Below are 8094 nucleotides of genomic sequence, written 5' to 3' on the forward strand. Positions count from 1 at the left end.
ATCATATTTTCATTCATTATTTTATATATCAGATACATTTATGAAAAAATTGTATTTTGGATATGAGGCATGTACGACTTCAAAGGTGACCTTCGATGGTCTTTTCAGTAATATGAAGCCTTTTTTTATTCAGTAGAGATGGCAAAAAAACCCGTACCTGTGGGTACCCACAGGTAAAACCTGTACGGGCACGAGTATTGGTCACAAACAGGTACCGCGAGTTTTATAAACGAGTTTTTAAAAATACTCGTAGTACATACGAGTGAGTACGAGTATTATGGTACCCGTGCTCGCGGGTACCCATTATTTATATGATTAATATATTATATTTAATTAAAATAAAAATTACATTATAAAACATTCATTATATTATATACATTTTTTCGTTTTACTTTGTTTACATATTTTATTGAGTTTGGTGGTGAAACACCCTACAAATATTATTACATGTGTAGAAACACACATGCTTTACAAAGAAAATATATATTTTTTGTTAAGGAAATGAGAACAAAACATCACACAAATAGAAAACACCAATAAATGTAACATTTTTGTTAAATATTCAATCAAAAAGTACAAAAAAAATTATGTTTCATCTCATTTGAAACATAATAGAAGTAAAAAATGAAAATTCATTTATAATATATGAAACCCGCCGGTACCCGTTGTACCCGCAGGTACTCAAAAATATTCGCGAATATCCGCACACGGGTACCCATACGGGTAAGGCAGGTATGGGTAGTGTTCTCCTATTTTGAAACAGGTAGCGGGTAGCTACTACCCGTGCCCGCCCATGCCCGTTGCCATCCCTATCCAGAAGAGGTTTGGAAACACTTTGATTAATTAAAAAGGAAGATGGATTCACTTACTTTAATAGGACATTTTTTAAACTTATTCCTCATCCTATTCATTAATTCTAGGGAGATCAAATAGTTTCAATTAGTAAATAAACTTATATCATTAGATGCTCATAGAATTGATAATTAGAATGAGGATTCTTGGAATAAGTTGACCTCCACTAATTAAAAAAAATCTAATTCTAATTATTCAAGAAAGAAAACATAAGTATTTCTAACTATATTAAAAATGAATAGTTCAATAAAGAACCGAATACAGTAAAGTGTTCGATTCATGGAAACGATATTTATTAGGAGAGATCGTTACACACCTTGAAGTTGATTATGTTTTTATTCAAAAGTGTGAGAGGATACATTTAATAATATTAAAACAAAATAAAAATGAATAGGTAAATTAATGAATCCAAATCTTTTAAATCACTCATATTATCAACTTCTATATCCATCCAAGAATCTTGCCATTAGTTCATTGAGAGGAATATAATGTCAAAACATTTATTAAAACATGGCCTCTCATTTTATTTCGAAATTATAAATAAAATACAAAGTTCACATACATTCTTACTATATTATCAATTTGTCAATTAAGTACATGGGAAATTATATTCTGTAGAACATGTTACAACGCTTAATTGACTCAGAAATGAAAAGTACAATGAAATCTCAAGCTTTAAATTGGAATACAATAACTACTTTAAAAACCCAAATTTCTCTCTCGTGTTGCAATGCACCCATTAACATGAACAATATGCATTCAATTAAGGCATACCTTAGAAAGATAAAGTAAATAAAAAATTGAAAGTAACACCAATGGCCAGCCATCCCTCCCAACAAAACCCTCAAAGAGGGATTTATCATGGTACTTTCCTAAAACAGCACCAATCCCTTAAAACACCAAGAGGACAATGGTCACCAAAGTTATCACCACCACTAACCTCACTTTGTAGTCCATGTCATTGAGATTATGAGTCCTACAAAATGATATAAAAGGAACATCACTCCACCTTTGATCTTCTACAACAAAACCATTAAGGTCTTTCTCACCCAACCAACATGTGTCATTTCTTTATTGCACTCTAATGTAGTAGCAAGAAATGCTTGATTGGTAATACACTTTTTGTTGAAATTTTCACTATACATCAACAAGGGCATTTTTATTGAAATTTTCCAATTTTGTGGCATGATCACAACATGAAGTTCTCTTACTACTTCCTTTGATCTCGTACTAATATCTTCTTTTTGACAAAATAGCTCTTTAGGAATATAGGTATTCCAATAATTTTTCATGCCATTTGAAGTTGTTCCGGGAAGTCTTCCAGCAACAATGAGAGACCATCTATATACACACAAAAAATTCACATTTGCATATTAAAAAAATTTATGTTATGTGTTGGCTATACATTTCTATGAAAATAAATCTGAAAAGTGAAAAAACTAGAAAGTATATTTTGCATAATTTTATTAACTAGATATTATTTGATGATAATATAAGGAGAATGATACACCGCTATAGCTATTGAGTGAAGTTATCTGTGCATTTATTTTTATATATCAATATAGTAAATGTTTCTTAGTGTAATCAAGGATGGAAATATATGTTCAAAGTACAAACACTTGCTCCATCTTCCTTGAAAACTGTGTAAACTGAAAAGTTTGATATGAAAATAAGATGTACAAACATTATTATATTGAAATTTATATTTCATTATTTATCAATTGAAATAAACCTGAACCACAATCATGAAAGTTTGAATCGGTTGTCCGAATTCTGTTTGGCAATAGTCCACTGAAGTTGAAAACTTGATATTATAAAAATGTGGTAAATAAATAATATGCATACACAAAAAAAAACATGGGTATGTGAACTTAATTAACCTATTTCCCAAAAGTTTATGCAATTCTATCATCAAATAAACTTTGCCCTCAATGAACTCTGCCTGGTTAATATTTGGATGTAGATAATTCAACCACCAAAGTCTACAGCTTTTGGGGAATATGTTCAAGCCTGCAAAGAAATATAAGGTATTATACTTCTCATTTGTTATTGAGTGTATTAAGGACTATCTATTGGAAATTATAAGGTGCTAATATATTGGTTAACTATGTAAATAATCAATATTCATTTTTTTTGGCATATTCATATTACCACAATCATATTCCTCATAGTTGTAATAGGAATAATTAGAGCTAGTAATGAATCGAACAAACTCGGTATTTATTCAAAATTTGATTTATTATTTAACTCGATAAACTTGGTTCATGAACAGCCGAACTTGAGCTGGAAATTGAGCCCGTTAAATGAACGAGACGAACTTGAGCTGAAAATTGAGCTCGTTAAATGAACGAGCCGAACTTGAGTTGGATAGAGTTCGACTCTTAGGTTCATGAGCTGACTCGATATATATATATATATATATATATATATGAGATTTGTTTAAACCAAAGTTAAGTTACACTAGTTATACTCAATCTCAGTCATCAATTTTCTTAAATCTAACAAACAAAATAGGTTAAACTTATTTTTTTTTAAGATTTCTCTTTTTCTCTTTCATCATTTATTTCACTCACCTTTATAGTCCATTGGATATAAGAAAATGAATTATTATGATTTAGTATAACCATTGTAACTTAGTGTAAACACATATCTCCTTTTATATATATATATATTAATTTTTATGTTTGTTATGATTCATGCATTGTTTTTTCATATTTATTGTTATATATTATATATAAACAAAATTATATTTATATATAAAACATTTTGCAGTATTTTTTAAAAATTAATTAACTATTTAAGTTGTCGAAATGAACCAATCTGAACTGAACCAAATAGCTCACGAACTTTAACCGAGTCGAACTCGAGCTAAAAAAATAACTTATATCGAATTCGAGTCGAGTTTCGAGCCGAACCAATCCTTATCAAGCTGAACAGAGCTGAACTCTGATTCAACTCAGTTCGGCTCGTTTCCAGACCTAGGAACAATCCTTAGCTCTTTTGTTATGGGTTAGCACCACTTGTGCTCTTCTAAAGGATTGTATTGTTATTTGCTGGTTCAAAAAAAAACAATCACGAATTAAAACATGAACAAACTACTCAGTGTTTAACATATGTTATATTTTTCTTTTTATATTATATTTTAAAATGAAAAGTTTTTGAGAGAAGGAAAATAAAACACATGTCAAATACTGAATGAATTTAAGGAGATAAGTTATCTCTTGATATAAGGAGATACTTTATTCTCCTGAAACATTCAATAATATATACTTTATGGATCGTAGCACTAATATTTTGGATTGAGTATATTATAAGGGTACATGCATCAAGAGGTCGTATACAAGAGATGTTAAAGGTAAGCATTATTTATTATATATTACATTAATTTTCAAATATTGAAATTAGTGTTTTATATAAATATATAAGTGCATTTTATTTATAATTCGAATGTATAGCCATAAACACTAAAAATGATTAGTTCATTATAGATAAGGTGAGGAGATATCCTTAGTTATAGCAAAAATAAATAATGATTTAAATACTTACAATAGATTACGATCAGCCAAAAGCAATGAAAAATAATGTGAAAGAAAAAGAGTGGGAAAATATAAAATATTGGGCTTCTCTTAAACAACATATAATCTTGAAAACTCAACAACTAATAGTCATTACTATAATAAAGGCAATCTTACTCCATTTTAATTCCCCATATTGTTGCACACATGCCCTTAGAAGGCCATCTTCTACCTTACTCCATGCACCTTTTCTCACACCTAAGAAACGTCCATCCATTGTGGTGGTTGGACTTGGAGCTGAATGAGATATATATAAGGCAGAGGGAAGAACTGTAGCTACCCAGTTTCTAATTTGAAGCCACACCTATATTTTCTTTGTTTGTTTAAGATTTTGTTCATACGTAACTGAATATAATCCATGTTAGGATATTGCCAATTTCATAGAAATATAGCTATCTTTGAAGTCGACGAAGTACCAGCTGCAATGATTCCCCTTAGATTTAAAATTTGTTAGTAAAGAGGGTAAATCAAATTTCTAGTATGAGATTAGACAAAGAAAAACTATAAGCGAAATACTTAGAAAAAATTTAAAGATCAATGTTTTCTCAGTTTAGAGTGAGGTTAGACTAAGACTTAATTGTTGTTGGATCAATTAACATATAATATTACATTATTAAAAGTGTCTAAGATTTATATTTCATTACTACACTGAAAATGTGTTTCTACACACAATTCATACATGGGTGCTAGCTAGAGTCAATGTTAACTAGCATATTTGGCCTTTCTGTTGGTGCCTCTATGGATGTGTTAGAAAAGTGCTTTCCAATAGCTTCTCTAAGGAGTCCCTTTATCTTATAATGCTAAAAAGCAAAGTGCAAAAATAGTTAAAGAGTGTAAATTCACGTAACTGCCGATGAGACATATTCTTTAGTGTGAGTATATGTTTAATCTTCCTACATTACTTTTCCTACCTAATCACAAAATTTAATTAATGTTCCAACCCACGGTAGATCTAACCTAACACGTGTAGCAGCTAACATTCAAATTAATCCCCGAAAATTTAATCACTACAATTATTTTTTGCTGAATTTGTTACTCTAATTGACTTTGTAGACAGAGGTCCATATCCCAGTTGTTATTGAAGGTAAGAAGCACGCACAGAATGGCTTATACACACCAATTTGCAAAAACAAGAGATGTTGGAGCAACTTTAGAGAGAAACCAAGATCAAGACCTAGCTTGGATTAAATCTAAAATATGCACATAGTTGATAGTCTTGTTGGAGAAAATCAAATTGTTCTGCAAAATCCAAATAAGACCAAACCGCAATGAACCACAACATCCTCCACATCTTGACCCCTTTTACATTTGGAATAATAGCATCATGTATTGCTAAGAATTCCCCAATCGAAGTAGGGAGTTGAATCGAGACTTGTAACCAAGAATAACATTCTTTTCACACAGCAGAAGCAAAATCACAAGAAATAAACAAATGCTTAATAAATTCTACATGGTTCAAACAAATATCATAGTTAATGTCTTCAATCCTCTCAATAAATTTCCTTTTGAATAAATCAACCTTTGAGGGAATTATTTGTCTAATAAGCTTCCAAACAAACCAACAAATTTTTGAGAGAATAAAATTTATCCAATAACTTTTTAAGGAGATACCTAGTGGAATAGGAGTTTGGTCCACCTGATTAAGATAAGCAGATCTGACAGTATAGCTCCTAGATGCATCCAAACTCTAGCTCCAACTATCATCAACACTCCTTTTCCAAGAATGATTATGAATCAAGTTATACAAGTTGATAATTATATTCTTCTCTCTATCAAACACATCCCTATGCCAAACCACCTCCCAATTCCACACATAACTGATCCAAGCACCGCATTCCGCAACAGTTACCTCTCTATTCAGGGCTAAATTGAATACTCTAAGGAAAGCCTTTTTCAATCTCTGATTTCCCACCTAAATATCTAACCAAACACGAGTGTGAGACCCATCACCAATGACCCTCCAAGTGTTCTCATTAAATCAACCACCCGTAAAGTCGATGGAAGAACCAACTTTACATAAATCTATCCACCACCTAGCAGAATTGGCTAAAAAAAGAGAAATAAAAGTTATTCCTATACTTTGAGTTAACCACCTTAACCCAAAGTGCATCCTTATCCTGAAATCTATGCCACTTCCATTTCCTCAACAAAGCAACATTGAAACGGGTCAAGTCTCTAACCCCCAACCAACAAAGAGATTTGGGATTACAAACCTCCACCCAAGAAATCCAAATAATACCTTTACCACCTCCCTTATTACCCTAGAGAAACCGCCTTTGCAAATTCACAAGCTTTGCCAAGACCTTTTTTGGAGCCTTATACAAAGAGAGCAAGTAAGTAGGAATGTTTGTAAGGATTGAATTAAGAAGAGTTACCCTCCGACCAAAATATATATGCTTCCATGAGGTAAGTCTTTTAGAAACCACATCAATAGTACTTTGCCAAGTCTCAATCCTTCTGGGATTAGCTCCCACCGGCACCCCAAAATAAAGAAAATGGAGAGAACCAGTTCTACATGCTAATAAAAAGTCTTATATGATATGGAAGATTCAGACACTTCAAGTCCAAATAAAGAGCTCATTTGGTAGTTCACTTTTAGTCCCACAGCTAATTCAAAGCACTTGAGAATAGATTTGATACACCACAAATTTGGCATTGTTGGCTTGCACACCAAAATTGTATCATCCACAAATTGAAGATCACACACTTCCACCCTCCGACTACCAATTTTGTAGCCTTCCAGCAGACCTAGCCTTCTAGCATTCCAAACTAAACCAGCAAAGACCTCAGCAACCATATGAAAAAAAGGAGCTATAAGATCCCCTTGTCTAACACCTTTTGATACCGTGAACTGATCAGAAGGGGTACCATTGACCAACACATACATAAAAGTAGAACAAAGACAAGCATTAATCAACATCCTCCACTTATCAGAAAAACCACACCTGAATAACATATAATCTAGAAAGCCCTAGTCAACAGAGTCATAAGCTTTCTCAAAATTCACCTTTAGAAGAAGACACTCATCTTTATTCCCCACATCTGAGCGAATTACTTCATTAACCACCACAATTGCATCAACAATATACTTGCCTTGGATAAAAGTCGTATGAGAAGAGCTAATAATAGAGCCCATCACCCCATTTAGCATACCTTCCAAAATCTTGTACGTCGAGCCAATTGGAGATATGGGTCTGAAATCCTGGAGCATAGAAGGAGAGTTATTCTTAGGGATCAAAGCTATGAAGGAAGCATTTAGACCCCTATGAAGTGTGAACACTCATTTTTGTCCGGCCCAGAAAAAGCCCAATTCATTTCCAAAATAAATTTTTCAAAAAAAAACGTTGGTTGGGCCATGGAAGGTCCACATGTCATCTTCCAAAACAAACAAAAAAAAGAATAAAAAATAATAATAAATATTTAAATGGTGAAAGATATTTTAAAATTTTTTAAAATCATAAAAAATTATTATTATTATTTTTTCGAATTTCAAAAAAATAAAAAAATAATAATAATTATCTTTCTCCTAAATATTTATTTTCGGATAAAACAAAATAAATAAAAGATTTTCACAAAAAAAAAAAAGATTTTAAATTCGAAATAATAAAGAATAATTTTTTTCAATTTTTCTAAAGAAATTTTTTTAATTCGAAATTTAAAATTTAAA

The 8094-nt window shown here is 31.5% G+C and overlaps 1 long non-coding RNA gene across 1 annotated transcript; it reads right to left on the bottom strand.

The window, feature by feature from the left end:
- On the bottom strand, positions 1406–4632 carry LOC109335348. Its single transcript, XR_002106195.1, has 3 exons — positions 4545–4632; positions 2733–2862; positions 1406–2193 (listed from the first exon to the last, which is right to left on the bottom strand). It is a non-coding gene; the product is annotated as an uncharacterized LOC109335348 (long non-coding RNA).

The sequence above is a fragment of the Lupinus angustifolius genome, chromosome LG20 (genome assembly GCF_001865875.1).
Source record: "Lupinus angustifolius cultivar Tanjil chromosome LG20, LupAngTanjil_v1.0, whole genome shotgun sequence".
NCBI classification, from domain to species: Eukaryota; Viridiplantae; Streptophyta; class Magnoliopsida; order Fabales; family Fabaceae; genus Lupinus; species Lupinus angustifolius.